General features: G+C 43.4%; 1 protein-coding gene across 1 annotated transcript in view; it reads right to left on the reverse strand.

Moving 5' to 3' along the window:
- Positions 1–25,598, reverse strand: part of CYFIP1 (cytoplasmic FMR1 interacting protein 1) — a 2,370,671-nt gene that overhangs the window by 875,294 nt on the left and 1,469,779 nt on the right. The window lies entirely within an intron of this gene.

A 25,598-nucleotide genomic window follows, 5' to 3' on the forward strand; every position in this document is an offset into this window, starting at 1 on the left:
TTCCCTCTGATTGGGTGGAACACTGGGGATTTTTCTTGAGATTGGTGGTGAAAGGGTAAAGGGTATTATATAACCTCTGGAAATAATCCTCTGCACCCAAGTATCTTTTATGTCTAGCCAGGCTTTCTGAAGCAGAGATAAACAACCCCAGATTTTCTCCAGAGGTGGGCAATCAGGTCTCTTTTCAGAAGCGCTGGTAAGGTCTTTTTTTTTCTTAATAAACATCTCTATTAAATTATCACATATGACATAAGCAATCTTACATTTATATAAATGAAAAACATCGATACCACTTTAATTGCAAACATTATACATCAGTGACATCAATGAAACAACTGCATTTGCAAACATTATACATCAGTGACATCAATGAAACAACTGCATTTGCAAACATTATACATCACTTATAATCTATCCAGTCACTGTCAGTAAAGCATTATATGGCTCATTCAAATCCTGCCTCATAACCCTCCTTCCTTCTCTACATACATTCTTCCCACAATTCTCATTTTTCTTATGCAGTTTGCCCTTTCCCTTTTCTAAAGATCCCAATTCCAGTTGTTTTATCTCGGCTACTATATTCACTACTTCTAATAACGTTAAGTGTTGGTAATGTCTGTCAAAGAAAATCTCTGGACCTGTGGTTTTGTGGGCCACTTCTGCCATGGGGGTGGTGTCGACCACTGGAGTACCCCCCCTCTACCCATGGGGGATGTTCCTCCACGTGTCCTGGAAAGGACCCTGAGATTTCTTGAACCACATATTTTGACCACCTTGTTGATTCCTAGAAAAAGATCTTTGAGGGGTTGAAAAATGTATGCCCATGCCAGATAGGGTCTTTCCATCCTTCTCACACCTGGACAGTGTGTCTTTCACTTTGGGGCCAAACAAAGATGTGCCATCAAAAGAAGCACTGAAGAACAAAGACTTGAAGGGCTCCACAAAATCGCATAAGGACATCCAGGCATGTCTCCAGATGGAAATGCCTGAACCCACTGCCCTTGAGGTTCCTTCAACTACGTTTGAAATGAGCCTCACAGATGAAATCAAAATAGATTGTAATGTAGCCATCTGAGAAGTCATACATGACTGGACCTCTGCAAACACAGATCCTGAGAGGGCATTTCACAGTTCCTTAATCAAATCCCTCTGCAACCTAGTAAAGCATGTCAAATAATTCAGCGACCTTAAGGTGAAGGTCACTTCCCAAACCTGTCCATCACCCTAGACTCCCTGTTAGGGGGATAAATAGTGGAACTCTCTTTGGCAAGTTCTTTTTTGGTGGCCGCCATGACCATGGCATCAACGGGCACCCCTTTAGCCTAAAACTCTTTCCCTGAAGGTGGTGCCATAATCTTGTCCGGACTTCTGTGTATGGGTTCAACTGTGTCAGGTTCCTTCCACATCAATTGAAAGATCAATTCAACGTAGTCAGCGGGTGGAGTAACCCATTAGATAGAAGGGCCTGTACCAAAAACCTCCAGGAATACCATTTCCTAGGATGAAGGGTTGCTGGGTGTCCAACCACCTCTCTGCTTTAGTCTGCCAAGGATGTCTCCAAATGACACATCTTCAGGAGGTGACTGTGGGGACCCTTCACCTTCATCAAAGTCCGTATCCTCCATGACAGTCTCTTCTGGGGAGTCCAAGTGCTTCCTCTTACACTTCTTCCTAGGGACCTCCTCAGTGTGATGCTCTGGGGAGATATCAGAAGAAACTGAAATACCCTACTGGGAAGCCTGGGGGTCTTGAACTGGCTGTTCCTGTGGTAAAGAATGATGAGACTCCGAACGCAGAGATATCAAGGTAGAAGGCCGAATATCCAAGGGCATTGGATCCATCCACTATGCCAGGTCAGAAAAAACCCTTTTCACAGCTTCAAATACAGACTGCTCCAGAGAAAGAGAACACCTTGACTCCCAAAAGACAAACTTTTGGACTGCTGTCCTACGCCATTCTGAAAGCAATCTCCCCGAGGTGGAAGCCAGAGCTGAGCTATCCAATACCAAGGCTCCAAGGCAGAGACACGGCTCCGACAACTTCGGAGTCAACTCCAATACCTTAATTCCACAGGGAAGCTGCAGCTCTGACAGCCCTCTGGATCCAACTGAACTGGAGCACTCAGAGTAAGTTTCGGAGCTGAAGATATTGCTATCCTCAGATCCGGATCCAAGCCAGACACAGTTGAAAAGCTCAGATCCAGCGACTCTCAGACAGATGAAGGAATCAGAGGAGGAACTTGTAGTGGGGATGTGGTCAAAGAAAGGACCTCCTGAACTGAAGGGTAGGAGCCAGTAAGACACCCATCTGACTCTGCGCTGAGAGGATCTTCCACACCACTCATTCCACATCTTCTTCAATCAAATTTCTGGAAGAATAAGTGTAAATAATAGAGTGGGACTTAGATCAGTAATGCTCCAAAAAAGTTGAAGGCACCCTTGAAAGCACAGGATCCATAGATGGCAATATCTTGTTCTGAGAAGACAAATAAGACTTGAGGTGATGGGGCTGGAGGTAGTCAGATCTGATAACTTTTTCATCTGATCCAAGGAAGTTGGGTCCATCAATTTTTTCTTTGGATCAGAGGATGAGGTTGGATCCAGCTTGGATCTCTTCCTAGACTGCTCAGAGACCTGGGAGGATGATGTGGATTGTCTAAGAGAAGAAGACTTCTAATCTTTACTTTTGGGGGATTGAGTCCCAGATATTGCCTTTCCGAAAGCATTAGGGAGCAAACATTTCAATATGTTTGTTCTTTCTCTCAACCAAGTCCCTGAGGTTAAAGCCATGACAGAACAAACTTCCTACAAATGTATTGCTCCAAGGCAGTGAACACACAAAGTATGGGCATCAGACATTGTAAGCTTGTGTCCACACAATGCATTTTTTAAATCCAGCAAGGCCTTTTTCTGACATGATGCTATCAACGGTAAATACACAAAGTTATGTAAAAACTGTTTTTTTTTTTTAAAGTAAGAAGGTAGACAGAAAGAAAGAAACTACAAACGATGGTAATAAAAGGGACTACAGTAAAGTGTAGAAAGGAAAAAATTTACTAACTACAGTAAAGTACAATACTGTACTTAAGATGAGAACAAAATTACCAACTATGGTAATAGCAAATTTACTCCTTTTGTAAACAGGTAAGGGAACAATTAGAAAGTATCAGAAATATTTGGAAATAGAAGAAACAAAGGTAATAATAATGATTACTCATCTAAATCTCGAGAGCGCAGTCAACCACGTCTTTCATGTAAAGTGACAAATGAGATCTGAGTTTTTTGATTGCCACGAGCTTTAGCTATGGCCGAGTCAGACCTGAGGATCAGATCTAAACTCAGCAGTAGAGAGAATGAAAACAAACAAAATCAGATCATGTTTCCATGCCTTCTTCCATGGAGTCCTGGAACAGAACTTTGACAACTGATTGTGTGGAGGTAAAAATACCTATTTGAAGTATCTGCCATAGCTAGATCAACTCCTGGAAGATCTCCTGCCTCAATTTCCATTTGTGAGGGTTGTTCCTGGTCCTGCTCAGCTTGTCTTCCACAAAACTTTACTCCTAACAGTATGCAAAATGTCTGCATAGTCAGACTGTGCTAAAAAGCTGCATCTTAGGCTACCATGGCTAGTCTGCACAGAGGACAGGATCTGGTTCCCCTCTGTTTGATATACCTCATCACTATGGTGTTGTCTGTAAACAGTTGTAACAGTCCTGGGGACCAAAAATGACAAAGAGTTGAGAACATTTACAAGTGCCAACACCTCTTTTATGTTTATGTGCTTTGGTCTATCTTTTCTATTCCAAAGACCCAGCACTTTTATCCTCATAGATACTGCTCCCCAAAGCAAAGTCTGAGGTGTCTGTGTTACAGACTGTGTTGGAGCTGAAAGGGAAAATGTGAGACCTGGATTCTGATAAAACTGGTCTCTCCTAAAGAATTTCACTTTTCACAAGACTGGAATTTGAAATGCCAGGGGATGCTGGTGTTGGGATCATACAGATTGCAGGTACCACCTAATTTTTCTCAAGTGGAGTCTTCTCAGAGGAAATGTGAGAATCAGAATCCTGAAATGTTTCTAAGATGAGACAAGTCTGAGAGGAAAAACTTAGGAATAAACCTAGGTACAGATCTACTTTTTCATGTGGAAAAAAAGCTTTTTAACTGAGCTATACAGGAGATACCCAAGGAAAACAATCCTGTGAGTTTAGTATGTTCTCCTAGATGTCCAGTCTATGTAGGAGATCTGTCACACAAACGAGATTTCTAACACTTAAAAAGACTCTACAAAGATAAGCAAAAAGACTCTGCAAAGATAATCAAGTTGTCTAAATAAGGAAAAAGTGTTAATATCTTGCAGTCAGCCATCACTGGTGCTACAAACTTTGTAAATACCACTGGAGCAGTGGATAGATTTAAACATCTAAAATGTGGATCTATAGGAATATGATGATAAGCATCTTTTAAATGTAAAGTCACCAAAAAACTCAAATGGGAAATGAGAGGTAAACATTTGTAAAGGAGTACAACTTTGGACTAGGGACACTTTTACAAAATGGTTCAGGAATGAAAGATGCAGAACTACTCTCCATGAATCTTCTTTCTGCAGCACCACATACATTTTCAAATAAAACCCTATTTTTAGCAGAGGAAGGGAAAGGACACAATCTATCACCCCAAATCATCAGGTGTTGAATGACAGCAGGGAAAATGAGGAGTTTGGTCTGGCAGATAAGGGGGGGGGGTTCCCTCAAAAGGAGGGGAGATTCCAACCACCATTTGTAATCTTGATTAATTACTAGCAGAACCAATCTGTCTGAAACCATCTGTTGCCAAAGAGAGAGAAATTGTGGTTCAGTCTTTCTGTGAGGCTTAAAGGACTACCAGGGTGGGAATGGTTACAGAGGTCTTGTAGATAGCTATTCAGACTTATTAGACTCTCCTTTGTTTTGAAGGGGCTTTCTTTTTGGAAACTCCCTGTCATTGCTTTTTGAACATTTCATTACCATCATCTTACTGTGATTACTTATTTTGATTTTTGAAAAAGGTTGTGAATGTAGTATTAAACCCCTTAACAAACTTAAAGAAGGAAGGCTGAAAAAAAGTACAGTTTTGTACCTACCATAAATGTAGATGTTCGAAGATCCACATTGCTGCAGTCCTTACACTTGGGTAGTCCGCTGTCCTCAGTCGGCCCGAATATCAAAGTATAAGGCTGACGTCGGTCAGGGCGCATTTGACTGACATCAGGACGTCAGGGTACAAATGCGCATGACCGGCGTCATATCCTCAGTCTTTTCTTGCCCCAGATGTCAGAAGACCCTAAAAATAAAGGTCAAAACCAAAAGACAGCAAACAACCAACCAACCACCCTTGCACTAACTATATGTACAATATATACAATATACACAATATGTACAACCCAACCCACACAACCACCTCTAACTACAGAGGGAAGGAGGGAGGAAATTGGACTGCAGCAATGTGGATCTTGAACATCTACATTTATGGTAGGTACAAAACTGTACTATGTTCTTCATCTCACATTGCTGCAGTCCTTACACTTGGGTAGAATCCCAAAGCAGAGGTAAGGGAGGATGGCTAACTACAAGGAAGCAGGAGCTGCCAAAATGCCCTGCAAAACAGCAGTGGCAAAACCAGCCCTAGACTTAGAGTAAAGTGGCAGGTGATAATGCCTAGAGAAAGTATGCACTGAACTCCAAGTAGCTGCCTCCAAAATATCCTTAGTTGCCACCCCTCAAAAAAGCTGTTGAAGTGGCAGTAGCCCTAGTGGAATGAGGCCTAATCCCAGCTGGAATCTCCTTGCCATGATGGGAATAACAGAAAGCAATGCAAAACCCAATCCACTTAGAAATAGTTTGTTTTGACACAGGCTTGCCCTGAGAACTCAAAGCAAAAGAAACAAACAACTGCTGAGAGTGCCTGAACCCTTTAGTTCTGTCCAAATAATAACGCAACTGCCTGTGTACATCTAAAGTGTGCAAAATCTTTTCCACTTTATTTTGGGGATTTGCATAAAAAGTAGGCAAATGAATAGTTTGGTTTAAAGCCACACTAGAAACCACCTTAGGCATAAAGGAAGGATTAGTACGCAATGATACCCTATCCTTATGGAAAATCAAGAAAGGCTCAACCGCCATAAGGGCCTGCAATTCAGAAACCCTTCTTGCAGAGGTAATGGCCAACAAAAAAGCAGTCTTCCATGACAAATATTTCAACTCAGCAGTAGCTGCAGGCTCAAAAGGTTGTAGAGTGAGTTTCTCCAACACAAAATTGAGATCCCAAGCAGGAGTAGGAGCTCTTGGCGGGGGTCTTATATTCTTTGCCCCTCTAAGAAATTGCTTGAACAAAGGATGAGAAAACAATGGTGGGTCACAATCATAGTGAGCTGAAATTGCTGCAGCATGAACTTTAATAGAAGAGAAAGACAAACCTTTGTCTAGTAACTCAGTAAGATATTGAAGAGCCACACACAAATTAGGCTCAGAAACATCAAAATCCTTTGCTGCACTCCAAAATAAAAATCTCTTCCATTTTCTGCGTACACTTTCCTTGTACTAGGCCTTCTAGCTTCCAAAATAACATTCAAAACTTGCTGAGGAAGTGGAGGCCCACTATGGTTCAAAACAGAATATGCCAGGCTGTTAGGTGCAGAGAGTGAAGCTTGACATTTAGCAAATGGCTGTCCTCCTGAGACAACAGGTGTGGAATCAAGGCAAAGGCCATGGAGGCTTCCTTACCAGACTTCTCAGTAATGGGTACCAGTGCTGTCGAGGCCAATCTGGAGCTATTAAAATCATCCTTGGCTTGTCCTGTCTGACCTTTAGAAGTACCTTTGGGAGGAGAGGCAGAGGTGGAAAGGCATACACATGAAGATTGCTCCAATTGAAAGAAAGAGCATCCACTCTCCAAGCTGTGGGATGAAACCTTTTCGTGCAAAACCTTGGCAGCTGATGGTTTAGTGGAGAAGCGAACAGATCTATGTCTGGAGTTCCCCATGACACTGTCAATTTCTGAAATACATGAGGATCCAATTTCCACTCGTGGGGATCCATAATTTGTCTGCTCAACACATCTGCTAAGGAGTTCTGTGCTCCTGGCAGAAACCTTGCCTGAAGATTTAGCTGTAAACTGAGAGCAGTCTCCCACAAAATCATTGCTTGTCTGCATAGAGGATAAGAATGTGTTCCCCTTGCTTGTTGATGTACCACATGACAGTTGTGTTGTCTGTTAGAATCAACACCTGCCCTGGAAGAAGTAATTCCTTGAAAGCTATTAATGCAAACTGGACTGCTAACATCTCCTTCATGTTGATATGTAGATGTTGTAGTCTGACAGGCCACTTGTTTTGTATCCACTTTCCATTTAGATGAGCTCCCCAAGCTTTGTCTGAGGCATCTGTCGTTAAAAACTGACTCGCCTCTGGCGGGTCACAGAGAGTCCCTTGTTTAGGTGACATTCCTGAGCCCACCACAAAAATTCCTTTTGAATGCAAGGTATTATTTGAATGACAGTGTCCAGATCCTGGCAGTGCTGTGTCCATACATTTTGAGATACCATTGTAGCTTCCTCATATGCAGTTTGGCATTGGGAAGCACCAGAATACAAGATGCCATGAACCCTAAGGCTTGAAGGACTGTCCTTGCAGTCAGCCCGGACTGATGAGATAGTTGATGGAAGTAAAGGGATAGACTCTTTTGTTTGTCCGGGGTTAAAAGGCCATCTGGGATGCTGTATTCAGTCTCACACCCAGAAAGCACATGTCCTGAGAGGGTACTAGACTGGACTTTATTTCGTTCACAGAATACCCTAGGCATCTTAGCACTGCTATCACATATTCCAAATGATGAAAAAGCTCTTCCCTTCCTTGAGCCAGAATCAGGCAGTCGTCCAAATAAGGATAGATCTGTATTCCTTTTAGCCTGAAGAAAGCTATCACTGGAGCCAGAACTTTCGTGAACACTCTGGGCGCAGTAGATAAGCCAAAGGGCAATGCAGAGAACTGATAGTGAGAAGTTCCAGCTCGAAAACGCAGATACTTCCTGCAACTTAGTCTGATAGGAACATGAAGGTAAGCCTCCTTGAGATCCAAAGTTACCATCCAATGATCTTTGCCCAGCAGAGGTAAAAGCTGCTGCAACGTCAACATTTTGAACTTGGGAATGTCCAGATAAGTGTTGAGGATAGATAAATCCAAAATTGGTCTCCACGTGTTCCCCTTCTTTGGTACTAGGAACAGGCGAGAATAAAATCCTAGGCCCACTTCTGGCATAGGGACCGGCTGTATGGCCCCTATTTGGAGCAACAGAGAAACCTGCTTGTGAGCCTCTATTCTTTGTTGAGGAGGAATGTCTGGCATGCCTTTGAAAGGAGGCAAGGTATGGAAATAAAACCTGTAACCGTGGTGTATGATATCCAATACCCATCTGTCTTGGGTAATTAAACTCCAATTTTCTTTGAAAAGTGCCAACCTTCCTCCCAAAGGTGCTGCCAGGCGAGAAGGCTCTGGCAGCTGAAAAGGTAGGTCATTGGGTCTGTTTACGAAAGGACTGACCCCTGCCCTCACCGAAGACTGTGCAGGAGAACTCCCTGTTCTAGGCCTGAAAGAGCCCTGAGCTCTGCCCCTACCACGTCTAGATCTACCCCTAGACTGGGAATCATAAGAAGGATATGTCCACCCCTTAGTAGGCCAATTTCTACTAAACTTTGGAGGCTGGACCTGCAAAAAATCTTTAACAGTCTGCATAGACTTAGCCTTGTCTTCCATTTTCTTTAAAACTGTCTCAACAGGAGGACCAAACAACACGTCAGATTGTAAAGGAGCATCTAAAATCCTTGTTTTAACATGTTCAGACAAATTCTGATTCCTCAGCCAGGCGTGCCTGCGAAGAACTGAACCAGTGGCAGCCACCCTAGACGAGGCCTGTACAGCATCAAAACCACATTGCAAAGAATGCTTACCCACCTGTTCAGAAACATGTACTAAATCTTGCAACTCTTTACAATCAATACCCACTGCCAGAGCATCAACCTTAGACTTCAATTGTGAAAGGAGATAGTTTTGGTATTTCAACATGTGAAACTGGCAATTCAAAGCCCTCATAGCAAGAGTGGAAGAAGTATAAACTTTCTTTCCCCATCTATCCAAGGCCCTAGCCTCTTTGTCTGCAGGAACCGGATTCTTAACAACAGAAGCCTTAACACCTTTAGGCCCCTGGCTAACAGTTTCTGGGTCTGCCCTAGGACTCTTAAAAAATCACTTATGAGCTTCAGGAACCCTGTAATACCTATCCGGTTTAACAGGAGCAGGAGGCAAAGAATCAGGATTAAGAGAAGCCTCTGCAAAAACATCTTCCACTACATCCAAAACAGGAGGTATAGCCAAAGGCCTATGCTGGGGTAAAAACAAAAATTCGCTAAGCGTTTTCCTGGAATCAGAGAAGTCCTGACCTTCCCATTTAAAATGCTCCCTCATGGAATGAAGAGTTTGTGAAAAGAAAAATCCTCAGGAGGAGAAGCAGGAGGAGTAGAATCATCCACATCAGAGTCAGAATAAGGAGAATACTCCTGCAAGTCTTCAGCCGAAGACTCTGAAACATCTGAAGCCTGCTCAAAACCCCCAGCTCAGGCTCCACCCTAGGTCTCTTATCAGGAGGGGCATAGAACCTCTAATCAAAGTAATCAAATCTTCTGCCATTTTAAGCATATGCTTCTTGGGCACAGACCCTGAAGAGCTAGGGGTAACACCTGAAGCTAAACCTGGCCTGCCCCTGGGAGAAGCCTTTGAAACAGAAGGAGAGGCCTAGCCACCCTAGGAAGTGAGGGAGAACAGTAACCTGAGAAGCCCCTTCAGCCTGACTTGCCTCCTGAGAGGCCACATCTTGCAATAATAAGGTCTCCCTGGGACTCCAAAGAAACCTCTGGCTGAACCTCCGGCTCCACCGACACCTCTAAAGAACCGGCGTCCGGTACAGACGGTTCTTCTAGCCTAGGCTTAACTGCCTTGTCCTTGCGCTTCTTTAAGAAGCGGGCGTGGAGCATCCGGCGGCATTTTATAATTGCACCGCTTCCCAAAGACTAACCTGGCACAATCCAACCTTCTCTTTATAGTGCGTTTATTAAATCTAGCACAAGAGCGACAGCCAACAACGTCGTGCTCAGGCCCTAAACAAGGAATACACAAAGTATGATAATCTCTATGCGGTATCTGTTTCCCACAAGAAATACAGTTATTGACTTTTTCTGACATCCGGTAAATCACTGAGGCAAGAAAAAACTAAAATATTCCCCAACGGGGTACTTAGCCAACTTTGAACTCGGTCTGAAACTTCGAAGGCGAAAATCTCAGAACGCCAACCTGCACTTGCAATGCTGCTTCTGCATCGGACCATGCGGCAAAAAAGACTGAGGATATGACGTCGGTCATGCGCATTTGTACCCTGACGTCCTGATGTCAGTCAAATGCGCCCTGACCGACGTCAGCCTTATACTTTGATATTCGGGCCGACCGAGGACAGCGGACTACCCAAGTGTAAGGACTGCAGCAATGTGAGATGAAGAACATCTGAGAAATTCCTTGAATAAGCTTACCTCTCATCACACTTTTTAATGTCCTCTGTAGTAAATGGTCAACAAATAACTGTATAAGTGAAAATTTATTTCACTTGTAACATCCTCTGGAAAGTTTGGAGTATACAACCAAGAAAACCTCCTCATTAACAGTACCAGTGGCAGCAGCCCTGGAAGTGGCATCAGCAGAATCATAAGCACATTTCAAACAGTGGGTCGCCACTTGAGACACAGAAGCAATAGGCTTATACAAAGATGTTTTGTTCATCACAGTAGGCAACAGATGTCATAATATTCCTCATGTTCTCAAGGGAGGCAAGCATAAACTTTAACATACGAGCATGACAGATGAGAATTCTAAAAATAAGTTTTGCAGAAGAATACACTTTTCTCAAACCAAAAAGGTTTCCTATTCTTGTCAGAGTTTTATCAGCAGCTGTGTTCATCAGAGAAATGACTGCTGGGTTTGAACTGGGAATAATATATGAAAACTTTCAGGAAAATCCAGTTGCAATGAATCATAATACTTCTTCAGAGAGAGGAGAATGTCACTACGTTCCCACTAAAATAACTGATTCTTTCTGAAAATTACTTCAAGAAAAACAAAATGCCTTGAAGGGACTGGCAGAAGCCATATTTTCCTCAGAATCTTAATTAGAAACCTGAAGAGAAAGGAATAAAAAAAAAAAAACAGAATTTGTCCCTTCACAATATAGTCATTCAAAACCTTGACCTTCACCACAAAATAAGGAATCTCCTTTTCTCTTCAAAGGATCAAGCCTGAATTAAGCTGTGAGCCAAGCCAAATAAATCACTCCAGTCCAAAGAAACAGATACGAGAAGACATATTGTCTATGTTTTTGCATTTTTGACAGGGACTCCCTGAAGCAGCCTACCAAATTTTGCTAGGAAAAACATCCCTAGGGATGAGCAATCACTCTGGCTAGGCAGAGATGAATTCCTTTGCTGCACCTTTCAGATCCGAAAACAGTAGTTGTAATCATACCTCTTACCCTGCACAAAAACATTTGCGGAGGCTCTCAATAATAATCTGCTCAAGCAACAGAGACCTCCAAAGCAGGAACGCAAGCAACCTCCACCTCCCCAACACAACTCAAATGACACATAGCCCACAGACTCAGTGTGCCACTCAACCACAGCCCGTAAGGCAAAACAACTTACCCAACACACTAGTCATAGGTGACTCTATAGTCAGGCACACTGATGTCCTACTCACCAGGCTAAACAAGAAGAAGGTTACTGTCAGCTGCCTGTCGGGTGCCAGGATCCGACACATAACCCACGCACTCAGGTCACTCCACAACAAGTACAAATATGACTCTGTCATTGTCCATGTTGGTGTGAACGACCTGAGATGTACCTCCCTGGACTACATGAAAAGGGACATGAAAGAGCTCTCCGATCCTGTAGCCCAGGCAGGTATGATCCTAGCCCTGAGTAGCATCCTGAAATAGCCCAGAATTATACCGCAGTACAAGGACAAAATGATTGACTTCAACAATTGGCTAAGCTTCTGGTGTAATTCTAAGGGGATCCATTATCTGTCTGCCTGGGACGACATGGTCGACAGACCACGATGCTTTGCCAGAGATGGCCTGCACCTGTCGCCCCTGGGATTTCAGATACTGGCTAAGGCTCTTCCCGCCCCTATAGTGCCTTTTTTAAGCAAGGTTCAAATAACAAATTCACCACCATAACAGCAACAGGCAAGCAAAAACTGAAGGTAATGCTACTCAATGCTAGAAGTCTAAATATCAAAATGCACTTACTTGAGGCACTCCTTAAAATGGAGAACACAGATATCTGTGCAGTGAGGCTCTAGAGAGCACCCCTGCATTATCAGGCTGTAACTCATACCACACTTTTCGGCCATCTAACCTGGACCAGAACACCAAAGGCGGAGGTGTGTCCATATTCATTAAGGATATTCACACCTCCAGGCTAGTTGCGCAGCATAATGCATCCGAGGTTATCCAAGTGCAACTAACTCTGGGCAAAACTGCAATTCAAATTGTAGCTTGCTACAAATCCCCCATCATGCCCCAGGATTCCCACTCCTCTTTTCTTGATATACTGGAAAATATTAGGGTTCAACCAAACACCCTAATAATGTGCGTTCTACCCCACCATTAACTGAGAAAACTACTCATGTACAAACTCCTTCGCGCAACGCTTTCTGGAATTCATAAATTCCAGTGCCCTGGATCAACTTATCCACACCCTCAACAAGGGCAACAATATCCTCGACCTAGTCATTACCGACATGAGTGACTGGTGTTCCACACCTGAAGTCAACTTCTCGTTGGTCAGATCCGACCATAAGCTAATCACCATAAATATCCGCATCCCGCCCCCGCCCACCATTAAGGAAACCATGGTAAACAATTTCTCCGTAGCCAACTTCATGCTTCTTAAGACAGAAGTGGAAACTTCATGACACCCATGCAGATGGACAATACAGCTATGACTGCTGAATCCTACTCAAATGCAATCTATAAGCACTTACACGAGTGCATGGATCATGCTATCCCAAACAGAACCAAAATGCTATCCTCCAAAAAAAGGAAGCCAATCTGGTGGTCCCCTGCCATAAACAAACTCTCCAACAGAAGGAAGAAAGTATTGCAAAAGAGAGCAAAATCCCATGAGTGGAGGAGCTCCATAGTCAGTCTAAGTAAGAAGCTGAGATCCCTTATAAGATCCTTCAAGGCTAGCTACAAAAACAAAACTGCCATTGATTCTAAGGGCAACCACAAAGCATTCTATAGCTATGTCAAGAATCTCAATGGCAACACCCAGATCTGCTCTGAGTTACAGAACAATGGCACGGAAATTACAGAACTAACTGATATTACCAACTTCCAGGCAGACAGGTTCAGTGCTAACTTTACCCCTCTCACCCCCTAAAGGGCCCATATCTATACAGGAAGAATGCAGAGTCCCTGTAATCACATCTATGCAGTTAAAAGCTGCACTCTCTAAAACCAAAAACACAGCATCCATGGGACCAGACAATATTCCAGACTGCATTCTAAACGAACTTCAGAATGAACTGGCTCCCCACCTAAGCACCATGTTCAATCATAGTCTCATGTCAGGCTTTGAGCCCAATGAATGGTGCACAGCAACAGTTATCCCACTCCACAAAGGGGGAGCCACCACTGATCCTGGGAACAATCAGCTTATTAGCCTGACGAGCCTGGTCTGCAAGGCCATGGAACGTATCATCATGGTACTAAGACATTGGTAACCTCCAAACTCTGGACCCCACCTAGTTTGGGTTTGTGAAAGGCAGATCATGCCTTCTGAACCTGATCGACTTCTTTGAGTCAGTCACCAAAGCCGTAGACGAGGGTAAGGTGGTTCACACAGCCTATCTTGACCTCGCAAGGCTTTCAACACCATCCCCCATTCTGGAATTATAGCTAAACTCACTAAACTAGGTATAAATCCCTACGTCACAAGATGGATTGCCAACTGGCGCACTGACAGAACCCAGACTGTAAAAGCTGCAGACTCCAAATCTGACTTCAAACCAGTGACAAGTGGAGTACCACAGGGTTCAGTCCTGGGACCTCTCCTGTTTGGTATCTACTTCTCTAAAGTACAGGCTAACCCAGAAGGCCTCTGGCTAACGAAGTTCGCAGATGACTGTGATGTGGACATCCTATAGAAGGTAGTCACTTAGCCATATGCCTGGTGTCAGAGGCATGGCCTCAAGCTCAGTGTCAAAAAGTGCATTGTCATCCCCTTTGGTAAAAACTCTGTACCCATGAACTACCACATAAACAGCAGTCTACTTAATGCTGAATGTGGGACCCAGGTGAACAGTAGTCTTTCCTTTGATAATCACATCTCCACAGTAGTCAGGAAATCCTTCTATGTGGCACACCTCATCACAAAAGGGTTCTTATCCAGGAAAAAAAGACGTCATTGTTCCCCTCTACTCGGCACTCATTAGACCCATTATAGAGTACAACGCCCCTTTTGGAATGTACCTCACAAGACATCTGCAGCAGGTGGAAAGGCCACAGAAGTACCTCACAAAGAGGATTACTGGCCTCAAACAGATGCCTTACACTGACCATCTCAAAAAACTCCAGCTTTACTCTGGAGCATATCGCCTACTCCGAGGAGATCTCTGCATAACATATAAAGCTATGTTAAACAATTTGGACATTTGAGAGGTATGGTTATGTGGTGACTTTAGACACTACACCAGAGGAGACAAGGAAAAAGATTAATGTCCTGAGGAATGAGAAATGTCCACAGCAGAGACAACCATCTGTGGAAGAAGTATTTTAGCAGCCTGCTGTGGTGACAAAGGCTGTTCATTAATTTTCTTTTTTTTTTTTGCTAGTAGAAGGAAGAACTGAGGAACTGCTAGGTTGTTCCATGGTAAAGCCAAAAATTATGTCTGAATCCCAAAAGTAAAACAACAAAGCTTTTACCAAGGGTAAAGGTAGTTTTAAACTAGTTCTACAACTTTTTTCCCACTAAATAAAAAAAAAGTAAAGCTCCTGTTTAAAAGTTACTAAAAGTCATACAGCAGTCAATAACAACACTTTTTCCTAGCTTAAGTTTTATATTTTCACATAAAATATTCACGTTCTGTAATAAAAGTAAAATGGAGAAGGTCTTTAACCTGTAGGGAACTTACATGTTCAGCAGTGGAAAGCGTCGTCTGTCTGCTGATACCCGAAAGACCACAAGAGGAGTACTCTTTGATGGCAGGGAAAGTTCTTAAGGGCTTGATACCCAAGCTCTTCTTTTTATTAGGCTCAGCTAGAGCTGAACAACAAGTTGGGTTTGTGGAAAGTACCTCAGAAGCTATGAAATCTGTCTGACTATTATATCCTGCACAGGATACAATACAACCCATACAGCTAATTCTACTGCAGCGTTGATCAATACAATGAATATATAATATGTTTTCAGCAAAGATTATTATTTATGGGTGGAGAATGGAACTTAATATGCAACATTGAGGATATATCAGGGGTACCTGGAAAGGAAAACGTAACAAAGAGGGCATATCTACAAGAGTAGAATTCTGAAGAAATATATGAGAATGTTTGGGATGGAAAAGAAAAATTCACTAGAAGGAACCCAAACAGAATTTACATATTAATTCTCAAGGTACAAAATTCTATATCACAGCATGTGTATTTAATTGAAAATAACTATTTCAGATAATGCACCAGCAAAATTAAAATATAAATGGACGGTAACAAAACTAAAATGACACACTGACACTTTCCTACTTATCTGCTCAAGAAAGAATTTAAGGAATGGGTAGTTGATGTCATTTAGTAGTTATTAGAGAACACTGACACTTAAGCTACTGAGTAGGATAAAAAAATAAAAACTGAGCTTAAAAATATGGCAGAAATGACAGAGAAAGAGAGATAGGGATAAAGTAGTAAGAATTACTCAGAAGGGATGACAAAGGTTAAAGCACTGAAGAATAAGGGGAATGCCACAAAAGAGGAGAAGCAACTGCTTAAGAGAAAATATGTGGGCTTTTGGATAATATACGTACATTTAGAAAGGCTAATGTTAGCAATTTTTGACAACTCACGGTCACATTTTTTTATCACAATGACTCAGGCAACAGAAAGTTGAAAGGGTTGTCACCAACCTTAAGGAATCTATAATACAAATAATCAGAGATCCTACAGAGTTATTAAAGACATTTCAAAAGAATCTATGAAAAATAGTATAAAACAGAAGAATGTGTAAAACAAGAAAAAGCACAAATTGAAATATTTATGAAGACTTAATTGTATATGAGGATGAACTATCAACACCTAAGACAGGAAGAGATTGCATAAAAACTGTGATGTGTAACCAAACAGAGAAATTTCCAGGAACAGACAATACCTCCTGTGGAAGTTTAGCAGTTGGGAGGGAAGAAACTGATAAAGCTCTAGAAGGTTTTGATTAAATAATACTTTAAAAGAAGGGGAAATACCAGCATATTGGAAGAAAGTGATGATGACTGTATTACACAGAGGGTAAAGATCCTTACTTTCATAGGACAATACCAGGCTATTGGCACGAAGGCCCTTATAAGCCTAGCCAAGAATTTCACACATGTTGCCACAAAGTCAGCAGCTGTTTTCCCTGTTCAGCAGGGACACAGGTGGGATCCCAGGGGTATATTTTCTGTACAGGGATGTTATGACCTCCATGTTCCTGGATGAAACACCCTTACTTATAAGACGGGCCATGTAGAAAGCCTTCCGTACAACAGAGACAACATGGTAGTCAAAAGTCAAGTTGCTATAAACCTGAGTGCCCAAGTCCCTCACGACTGATTGCATGCTTAGTACATTGTTATTAATGTGACAATTAGTGGGGACACCATTTCCCCCAAAGGGGATAATGATGCATTTCTTGGCATTCAGTTTGACATCATGCTTCTGGCACCAGTCATTAGTTTGGCTAAGGCCCTCTTGGAGGGCCTTCACATCACTAGGGGAATTTATGACAGTGCTCAGCTTGCAGTCATCTGCAAACCTGGTCAGCCACAGACCACTGGTTTTGGCTTGCATTTCAGAAAAGTATATCCCAAACAGTAGAGGCCCCAAGACCGATTCTTGGGGTACGCTGCTTGTTACGGGTCCTACTACTACAGGTAGCTTCCCTTATTTTGACTGAGTGGGTTCTATCAGTGAGCCAGTTAACTACCCATCTGGTAACATATGGGTTGATGCCTAGCTGGGAGAGTTTATCTATTATGCCCGAGTGGGGAACAGTGTCGAAGGCTTTGGCTAGGTCAAGGTAGGCGGTGTGCACTGTCTTGCCCTCATCCATGGCTTTGGTGACTGTTTCAAAGAAGGTGACCAAGTTTTAAAGGCATGATCTCCCTTTGACAAAACCACACTGGGTGGGATCAAGAGTTTGGAGGTTGTCAATGTCCTTGTTTATCATTCAGACCAAGCTTCATAAAGACTCATTTGAATTTTAGTTTTGAACCATGATTATAAATTGTCTATGTCTATACTAGGTACGAAAACGGAAAGGGTTTTGCCAGAATTGCTAAATATGGATCACTGTGGTTTTGTGAAGAGGTAAACACATGACAACATTAATTCAACAATAATGATCAAGAGGGAAGAAAAATGTTAAGAAAACACCACAATTGGTGCCAAAAACTGATGCAGAGAAAGCATTCAATATAGTCAACTGGGATTTTATGAGGAGAGTAATGGAAGCATTTGTGTTTCCTGATAGAATAACATGGTTAATTAGGATGGCATATGAAGGGTCAACGTCAACAATTAAAGTGGGAGGGTTCCTCTCAGACAAGCAGTGTTTGAACAGAGGATCCAGTCAGGGGTGTCCTTCTACTTTGTTAATTGTTTTACATTTGGAGACACTTGGCAGAGAAAATAAGGGATTTTCAAATTCACAGATGTAAATGGTATGGCAATCAGCAAAAGGTAGTTTTACTCATGGATACAGGGTGGCACAGTGATATAGAGGTACCTTCTGTGCACAGTCTGCATGTCCTGCCTGTGTCTACATTGGTTTCCCCAGGTGCCTTGGTTTCTTCAATTCAAAAGATGTGCAATAGGTGGACTGGACACTAACATGGCTTTAGGTGCGAGTTTGTGTGGTGCAGAAGAATGGCTTAAGCAGGGTTAGCCACCTGGTGTTATGAATACTGGTCCTAGGTGGTGTTCACTGTTGATTTGACACCCCATCCCCATATACAAAAACAGAATAAAGAATGTTGGTCCCAATATCAATATTATTTTATACTGGGGGGAAAAAAAAACAGAAAAGGATATTTTGGCACTGTGGAACATTTTGAGGCAGTTTCAAATCTTTATGAAAATAAATTAAATGAAGATAAAACAAAAAAGAGGTTATGTACTCACCATAACATTCCATCTGAGCAGTTGTACTTCATTTGTCTTCAGCCTGTGGGTTATGGATCCGTATCGGATCCGACACGGCTGCATATCCAGCATCTGATCCGAGCTCCAAGTTCCTCCCCTTACCCATAATGCCCCGTTCTCCTTCCTTCCTTCAGACAGAGCTTGCTGCTCAACATAAAACATACACCCGACCCAACAAGACCTTACATCTACTGACAGTCCAGAAATTCCTGAGCCAAGCATAACAAGGGACGCTCTCCTGGGATGTTCATCTCCCATAAACATGTCCTGGACACTAGTGACAAGGTCGTGGGAAGGAGGGAGGATGGTTGAAGACAAATGAAGTACAAGTACTCAGATGGAACATTATGGTGAATACATAACTTCTTTATCTGTAGTAGTTGACTTCATTTGGTCTTTATCTAAAGTAGTTGACTTCATTTGGTCTTCAACCTGTGAGACAGAGTCCCCAGCTACTAACACCTGGGTAGCCTTCATGGAAGGCTATTTTGGAGCACCGCAGAGCCAAAGAATGCCCTGTTCTTGGATACAATGTCCAATTTGTAATGTGAGATGAAGGTATGAGATGAAAAGTAGCTGCAGAACAAATCACCCAGTGACACCCTGGACCAAAAAGCAGCTGAAGTGGCCAGAGACCTGGTGGAATACGCTTTTACCTGACCTGCAGGGGAAATTCCCTTGATAGAATATGCTCGAATAATGCATTGGGAAATCCAACGAGCAACTGTCACCTTAGAAATTGGCTTCTCTAAGAAGGGTTTTGAGTAAAAAAACAAACTGATCAGATTTACGAAAAACTTTCGTCCTGTGTAAATACAATCGTAAATTGCCTGTGTACATCCAGCAGATGTAATTTATATTCACCCCTATTTGGAAATTAGGAAAAAAGACAAGAAGATTGATAGTCTGATTAATATTGGCTTCTGATGCTACTTTGGGAAGAAGGGACAGATTAGTGCGCAGAGAAACCCTGTCCTTATGAAAAATCATGTAAGGACTTTGATGGATAGTGCTTGGAGTTCCAACACCCTCCTGGCAGAAGTAATAGCAACTAAAAAGGAAATCTTCCAAGATAGATACTGCAAATCTACCGAAGCTGCAGGCTTGAAAGGAGGGGAGACTAAAGCCTGAAGCATGAAAGTAAGGAGGCATAGGATTCTTCACTAGGGGTCTTAAAAGAAAGGCACCCTTAAGGAAGGTCTTGTAAAGTTTAGAAGAGGCTAATGAAGACATATTTTTCCCCCATGTGAAAATTAGAAATTGCAGCCAGCTGGACTTTGACAGTGGAGGAACTGGCACCTTGCTGAAAAATCCCCGCCAAAAACACTAATACTGCAGACACGGGAGCAGTAAAGGGGTCGAATGCCTGCTCCGAAGCCCATATGGAGAACAGTTTCCACTTGCTCTGGTATAACCTTCAGGTGGAAGATTTGTGAGCTGCCACCAAAGTGGTTTTAACAGGAGATGATAAACCGATAGTCCTAACAATCAAGGGAACTGAAGCAGCCAAGTGGTGAGTTTCAGACTGTCCAGGTCTGGCTAAGGAATCCCTGAGGGGTGAGAAATAAGATCCAGAACCAGATCCAAGGTTCATGGTGGAACTACTTGGTGAGACCAAATGGAGGGAAACCAGACTTGGTGATGGGGATCACAGTGTTCCCCAGCCTGCGAACTTTCTGAAGAAACTTTGAGATGAGGGGCAGCAGGGATAGGCATAAAGAAGAACAGGAGGCCAAGCATGAATCAGTGCGTCTCTGGGGTCTTCCCCCTGAGGGGGGGTTCAGAGCAAAGAACTCGCTGCAATTTGGAAGGAGATGCAAACAGACTGCAACAAGGATGACCCCACATTAGAAAGATCTGCTCTGCTACTGAAGGATTCAGAGACGACTCATAAGGCATCAGGATAGATCTGCTGAGTCTGTCCGCTAGAATGCTGGACCATCCCGGGATGTGCATTGCCACCAGAAAACAGCCGGTGGAGATAGCCCATTCCCACACTCTCATGGCCTCACGACAAAGGGGGTAAGATCTGGTTCCTCCCTGTTTGTTGATATACCAGACTACCGACATGTTGTCTGTCTGAATTGCAATCATCCCTAGAGAAATAAGGGCATGAAGGGCCTGCAACACAAGAAGAACCGCTCTCATCTCCAAGATGTTGATATGCTGTCTGTGGTCACTGTGGTTTTGGGAAAGGACGGAAGAAAGGGACATCCCCTGACAAGGTCCGGGGAATGAATCCACCACCAAAGAGAGTCCCTGCATACTTGGTAGATACGGACCAGATGAGACAATGGTAGAGCTATTAGAGACCATTGGACTGCTAGAGTCCACTGAAGACTCCACATGTGAAGTCGTGCTAGGGGTAACAGGTTGATCGTGGTCGCCATAGACTCCAACACCCCCAGAACTGTCTCTACTGTCGGAAACTAGGCTTGAAGGCTGTACAGGACATGTAACTTTAGACTGTGTACCCTTATCTGGGGTGAGGAAAACTTTCATTTGGATAGTGTCTAACCAAGCCCCGATGAAGTCTGGGATCTGAACAGGGGCAGTAACGACTTGTTGAGATTGATGGTGATGCAGTAACGACTTGTTGAGATAGATGGTGATGCCCAGTCTTTTTGCTGGTAAGAAGAAATAATCCCTAGCTCGGCAAAGAAGATACTTGATGGGGGCAGCAAAGAGCCAATCATCCAGGTAAGGGAAGACATGAATACCCTGAAGCTTCAGGTGAGCCTCTACTACTGCCATCACCTTGGTGAACACCCTGGGGGCTGTGGTGAGACTAAAGGGAAGGGCTCTGAACTGATAATGATTGGGTCCCAGCGGATAGCGGAAAAACATGCAAGACCGCCTGTCCATCTTGATATGATAGTATGCGTCCTGGAGGTCGATCAAGCACATCCAATCTCTCGCCTGCAGGTAGGGCAGGATGGACTGAAGAGTGACCATCCAGAATTTTGCCTTGGCTACTGACAGGTTCAAGGTGCAAGGTTGATAGATCCAGAATGGGTCTTGGATCCCCTGTTTTCTTTGGCACTAAAAAGAACATGGAATAAATGCCTGATCTGGACTGGTCTAGGGGGACGGGTTGGATGACTTGCTTTCTTAGCAGCTTGTCTATCTCTAGTGCTGCTTCCTCCCTTTGCACGAGTGGAATATCTGGGAGATGACTTGGTGGGAGAGGTGGTTTGATGAACAGGATGGAATAACCTCTGGATATAATTTGCAACACCCAAAGATCTGTTGTTACAGACTACCATGCCACTGGGTGTAGTGATAGATGACCCCCCGACTGCCTCCAGAGATGAGCAGTCGGGCAGCCCTTCAGGGCTGCTGCGCAGGTCTGTCCAAGAATGGTTCTCGAAACCTGAAGTTTCTTGGACCCCCTCTGGCTCTGAGGGAAGACAAGTCCTGAGTGTCCTGGGAAAACACCCAAGACTTCCGGAACCACATCTTCTTCATCCCTTGCCGATTCCTAGAGAAGGATCTTTGAAGGGTGGAAAAGTGGATCGCGACAGCAGACAGTGTCTTCCCATTCTTATCACTCCGGACCAAGGTCTCTCAAAGTGACTTCCCAAAAGTACAGTTGTGTACCTGCCATAAATGTAGATGTTCAAGTGTATTCACTGTTGCAGTCATTACTCTTGGGTTATCCTGCTGGCAGGCTACCCTCAGTCGGCCAGAATTCCAAAGTCTAGGTCCGGCGTCGGTTGCTGTCGCCTCTTCCCTGACGTCAGTGCGCCAGGGGTATAAAAGATGCAGCCGATGCCATTTTATTCAGTTTTTCTTGCCCCAGATATCAGGTGCCCCCAAACTGGTAGGCTGAAAAATATGCCAATAAAAATGCATGCACAAAAATAACATTTCCTTCATCTACAAGCAAATACACCAAATAGGTTGTATAGGATAGAGAAGTGCAGATAAGCCCCAGCAAAGAAAAGAGGGATGGTGGGTGGGCAACAGTGAATACACTCGAACATCTACATTTATGGTAGGTACACAACTATACTATGTTCATTGTGTTCCACTGTTGCAGTCATTACTCTTGGGTTAAATCCCAAAGCTGAGGAAGGGTGGCTGGGCTAAATAGGATTAGGAGAGGCTATGAGGCCCTGCAGAACTGCAGTGGCAAAGCCTGCTCTGGACTTAGAGTAAAGAGGTAAGTGGTAGTGAAGGTGTGCACTGAACTCCAAGTTGCAGCCTCTAAGATATCTTTGGTTGGTACTCCTCTGAGGAAGGCTGCTGAAGTGGCTGCTGCTCTGGTGGAATGAGGCCTAATGCCCTTAGGCACTGATTTGCCATGTTGAAAATAGCAGAAACGGATGCAATGGCCTATCCATTTAGAAATAGTCTGTTTTGAGATAGCCTTTCCTTGTGATCCTGCAGCATATGACACTAAAAGTTGCTCAGTCTTTCTGAAAGCTTTAGTTCTGTCCAAGCAGAAGTGTAACTGCCTGTGTATGTCCTAAGAATGCAGAATTTTCTCACCCTTGTTCTGTGGATTAGGATAAAAGGTGGGCAAGTGAATGGTTTGGTTAAGGGCCACACTGGACACCACCTTAGGCATAAATGTAGGGTTTGTCCTCAGAGAAACCCTGTCTGGATGAAAAATGATGAAAGGTTCCACAGCCATGAGTGCTTGTAACTCTGAGACTCGCTTTGCAGAGGTTATTGCTAGGATCAGAGCTGGTTTCCAGGATAAGAATTTTATATCTGCTGTTGATGCTGGCTCGAAAGGAGGCAGTGTGAGTTTTTCCAAAACATAATTGAGGTCCCAGGCCGGAATTAGTGCTCTCCTTGGAGGCCTAATGTTTTTGGCCCCTCTGAGGTACTGCCTTATTAAAGGATGAGAAAAGATAGGTGGTTCCGTATTGTAATGGGCTGAAATGGTAGAGGCATGAATCTTAATTGATGAGAAAGAAAGGCCTTTGTTCAGCATCTCAGTTAGGTATTGTAAAATCTGAGGGATATTTTGTACACACGTGCCAATGCCTTGTTCCTGGTTCCAAGCACAGAATCTCTTCCATTTTTCTTCCATTTTTTTCTGCATAAGATTTTCTGGTACTGGGCCTCCTGGCCTCCAAGATAACATCCATAACAGCTTTTGAAAGAGCAGTGTTCTGAATGGCTACATTATCCGCCATGCTGCAGGACTTAAGGTCCTGAGTTGGCTATGCAGGATATGTTTGTTTTGTTGGGTCAGCAAGTGAGAAGTTTGAGGCAATATCCATGCTGGACCTTGAGACAAGCTCTTTAGGACTGGGTACCAGTGCTGGCGTGGCCAGTCTGGTGTAATCAGTATAATTTTTGGCTTGTCTGACCTTTAGGAGTACCCTGGGAAGAAGAGGCAGTGGGGGAAAAGCATATACAGTTAGATTTTTCCAGCTGAAGGATAGGGCATCTACTTTCCATGCTCGCTTGTGATAAATCCTTGTGCAAAATCTCTGCAATTGGCAGTTGTGAGGGGAGGCAAATAGATCTATGTCTGGGCATCCCTATTTCCTTATTATCATGCTGAAGACTTGTGGATCCAGTTTCCAAACTGGATCCACGAGGTTTATGCTTAGTTTGTCTGCCAGAGTATTTGTTTCTCCTGGCAGGAATTGTGCTTGCAGGTGAACTTGAAAAGCCAATGCTGTGTCCCATAAGGTCATTGCTTGTCTGCAGAAGGGGTAAGAATGTGTACCTCCCTGTTTGTTTATGTACCACATGACCATAGTGTTGTCTGTCTTTATCAGTAACTGTCCTGGATGAAGCAGGTCCTTGAAAGCTGTCAGGGCATTTTGAACAGCTAGCATCTCTTTTTGATTGATGTGAAGATGCATCTGGTTTGCAGGCCATGTGCCCTGAATACATTTTCCTGCCATATGGGCCCCCCCCAGGCATAATCTGATGCATCCGTCATCAGTGTCTGTCTGGCTGTGGGTAAACTGAATGGCAGACCTTTGTTGTGGTGACAGGCTTCTGCCCACCATCGAAACTCCTGTTGCAGGCAGTGAACGATTGCAATTACTGTCTCCAGGCTTCGGCAATGCTGAATCCAAACACTTTTTAGGTACCATTGTAGTTTCCTCATATGCAGTCTGGCATATGGAATTAGAAGAATGCAAGATGCCATGAAAGCCAAGGCCTGCAGGATTTTCCTTGCAGGTAAGTGGGTTTTTGTTGCCAATTTCTTGAAGTAAGTAGTCAGATGCTTTTGTTTCTCTGGCGTGAAATAAGCCATCTGGGCAGTCGTATTTAAGCTTGCACCCAGGAATATTATCTCTTGAGAGGGCACTAGTTTTGATTTATTTTTGTTTACTGTGTACCTTAAGCCAATTAGTAATCTTTTTACAAACGCCAGATGCTTCAGAAGAATGTCTTTGTTCTCTGCTTGAATTAGGCAGTCGTCCAAGTAGGGATATATTTGAATTCCTTTTTGTCTGTAAAACGCAATTACTGGTGCCAGGCATTTTGTGAAGACCATGGGCACAGTAGATGAGCCAAAGGGCAGTGCAGAGAATTGGTAATGCATTGAGCCAGCTATGAATCTGAGGTATCTTCTGCAAGACTGTCTGATTGGGACATGCAGGTATGCCTCCTTTAGGTCCAAAGTTACAAGCCAAGCCTTCTTTCCCAGCATGGGCAGTAGTTGCTGTAGAGTTAACATCTTGAATTTTGGAACTTCCAGAAAAGTATTTAAAATTGACAGGTCCAGTATTGGTCTCCAGGTTTTGTCCTTTCTGGGTACTAGAAAAAGTCTGGAGTAAAATCCTTTCCCCTGCTCTTGTTGTGGTACTTGCTGAATGGCCCTCATGTCCATGAGGGCTGTAATTTGTTTTTGTGCCTCTGCCCATTGATTGTGTGGCAGGTCTGGCATACCTTCTGACCTTGGCAGGGTGTGAAAATGGAACCTGTAGCCTTGGGACACTATGTTCAGGACCCATTTGTCTTGGGTAATCATTTGCCAATTTGATGAAAAAAGTGCTAGTTTTCCCCCTAAGGGGGCTGCCAAAAGAAAACTGCTTGGATCTGGTAGAGGAAAGTCATTGGGACTGTTTCCTGTAAGGTTGTGATTTGTCTTCTC

Source organism: Protopterus annectens, chromosome 5.part0, assembly GCF_019279795.1.
Source record: "Protopterus annectens isolate FY-2018-M chromosome 5.part0, PAN1.0, whole genome shotgun sequence".
Classification (NCBI taxonomy): domain Eukaryota; kingdom Metazoa; phylum Chordata; order Ceratodontiformes; family Protopteridae; genus Protopterus; species Protopterus annectens.